Below are 2,636 nucleotides of genomic sequence, written 5' to 3'. Positions count from 1 at the left end.
AGCCCCTTCATTAAAAGGAAAGGATTATGTCTTGCAATGAGTACATGCGCATTATCACTGGTAAGCTCCCTGCTTTTCTCATTTTCATTTGCCTATAAAAAGTGGTATTCTTGGTGGAAGCTTCTTACATCCCCTACTATTATGGAAGACAAAATTGTGCTTGCTTGCATAATCGCATAGGAAACAAATGCTTAGTGCCCAAAAAGCAACACTCACAGCCAAAAATGTAAAGGTTCTGCCAAGACAGTACTAGGTGTTGTACATGCAATCACACTTAGGTAGATCTTGAAGTAGAAGCTCTAGGATCCACACTGAAGTTGTTAACTTGCCATACATCATGAATCTTTCTTAGCTTCATGCCTTTGCATGCGGTGGGTTTCCACTGCAGTTTTGGATTCGGTTTCATTGGGTAGTGTGCTTCATCTGCACGGCCTGACCATTCAAAATCAATAACTTGGATTTCTTTGTCATAATTGATGAGGAGGTTAGGAGGCTTGAAATCACCATGGACATACCCAGTCCCATGCCCCTTCTCCAGAATCGCTGCTAAGAGCTCTTGCAGTTTATCATCAAGAGGTTCTTTTGTAACAGAATGCCAGCTTGCATCTTTTGAAAGGTACTCCATGGTGACGAATTTCCACCCAGCGCCAATATTGTTGCACTGAAGAAGCTCAGATGCCAAGTTCTCTCTATGCCATGCCTCGTGGGCTTCGCATGAATAGTGCTTAGTGAACTTAGCAACCTTACACTGCCCTTCAGAGGTGCCATAGAAAACCAAACCACTTTCATTGAGAGAATGCACATTCTGCCATGCTGCAATAGGGAAAGGACGAGACACATCAATATTTGGCTGAGGAACATAGTTCTGCGAGAAATTTCTTAGCGCCCTCATGGCCTTAGCTTCTTGTAGCACTGTTTGGTAATCTCGCCCCCAAAAAGGGACATGTGCCAGAGGCTCCGACAACAGTACATTCTCCTTCCTATCCATAACAAGTGCGATGATTATTATATACGGGCATGCCCTCAGCACCAATATGCCATGTGACCTGTCTCTCATTGCATGGAAGAGCCGTCTACTAATCTCCAGGCCCTCAAAATATCCATTACAACAACCATCATCCGTTTTATCCTCAAAAACTATGTGAGAGGGTTGATTTGTGAATGTAAAAGCCATTAGCCCATCCATCTTTATTGTTTTGTACTGCCTGAAAGGCCCTGCACCCAAGTACAACTCGAAAAGGGTTGAGAGCTTTCCTTCGTTCATTTGCTGCACTTCATCATCAAACCCTTCCGTGAACATCTCATATACATCATTGGCCATTGCATAATGGTCTTCCGACAGCTCAGCATTGTTGCACTCAAGGTTGAGAGCAAATCTAGAGAAACTCTCATATACAAGGACAAGAGGAATTGGAGGCCTTGCACCGAGAGGGCCCCGATATGCAAGGAATACAGGGCGTTCTTGAAATTGATACTGCTTCCAAGTGCTGCGCTGGGCATAGGCAGAGGGAGAAGGATGTGCAACAGAAGCAGATGCCTCACCGGAAACGTGCTGGGCGATGAGGTCTATAATCGAAGAAGGAAATTCCACGTCACCATATGCTGTACGAAGCACGTGCGTAGCCTTTGCCTTCTGTGCGCTTCTCCGAGAAGGAGACGATGAAGGCCTTTTGCGGGACGACATCCCCCTAGGGCCTAACCCTCTCTCTCTCCCATGGTTGTTTTAGAGTGGCCGATCTCTTTCAAGGCTTATAACTAAACACGTAAAAATTAAGGAGGTTTTTTGGCCTGTCGAGAGAAGGCCTTAGTGTTGTGTTTTTGTTTTTCAATAAAGAGTAAATTATATTAAGGATTAAGTAGGTTTTTTGGCCTGTCAAGAGAAGGCCTTAGTATTGTGTTTTTTTTCAATAAAAAGTAAATTATATTAAAGATAAAAAATGAGACGATTATAATGGGAGTGGTTGAGAACCATATCCCTAATTGAGTTACAAGAATTGGAGTTTCAAAATAAACCGAAGATCTACTGTGACAAAGAATTCTGTTTTGACTCCTAGGGTGCATTTAGTCATCCATCTCTTTAACTATTTAACCGACAGTTTGGAGATCTTGTGGTCTAGGAGGCGAAGAGTGCTTGTGAAGTAGCTCTCTCCCACTTTGATGAGCGCCTCTTTCAAGATGAAATTTTTTTGCAAAAATGCCATCAAGATGATATAGCCATAGGGACCAAAGGATTTCTGCCCTTAAGATGGTCCATAGACCTAATAAGCAGCCAATGGATTCTCCGATAAGCATTTGTTTAGCTGTCCAAGAAGATTTGCCTTCACTTTGCACATAGTTCCCAAACTTTTTGATAAAAGGGACAATTTTGGGGCATTGAAAGAATATGTGGATGTCATCTTAGTTTTGTTGCATCTCACACAATTTCCATCACCCTTCTTGATGCGGAGAGCTTTTTGTTAAGTCCAAGCAGCTCTATAGAGTACGAGCCAAGCCAGACATGCTTTTTTGGGCTCAACATTTCCACTCCAGAGTGCTTTAAATTGATCATACCATTGGTGTCTATCCTTTAAGGTCTTTCAGCGAGATGGTTAATTATGCACTACAAAGGGGGTGCAAAGAAGGTCGGCAGAATAGGC

The 2,636-nt window shown here is 42.9% G+C and overlaps 1 pseudogene; it reads right to left on the bottom strand.

Moving 5' to 3' along the window:
• Window positions 1-274: 274 nt before the first annotated feature.
• LOC148027618 (uncharacterized) lies at window positions 275-861 on the bottom strand (annotated as a pseudogene).
• Between the last annotated feature and the right edge of the window lie 1,775 nt (window positions 862-2,636).

Source organism: Lygodium microphyllum, chromosome 12 (assembly GCF_053477565.2).
Source record: "Lygodium microphyllum isolate KBCC chromosome 12, Lygodium_microphyllum_v1.1.10, whole genome shotgun sequence".
NCBI lineage: Eukaryota > Viridiplantae > Streptophyta > Polypodiopsida > Schizaeales > Lygodiaceae > Lygodium > Lygodium microphyllum.
Note: the sequence above shows the minus strand (reverse complement) of the source record. Positions and strands in the feature narration are given on the sequence as shown.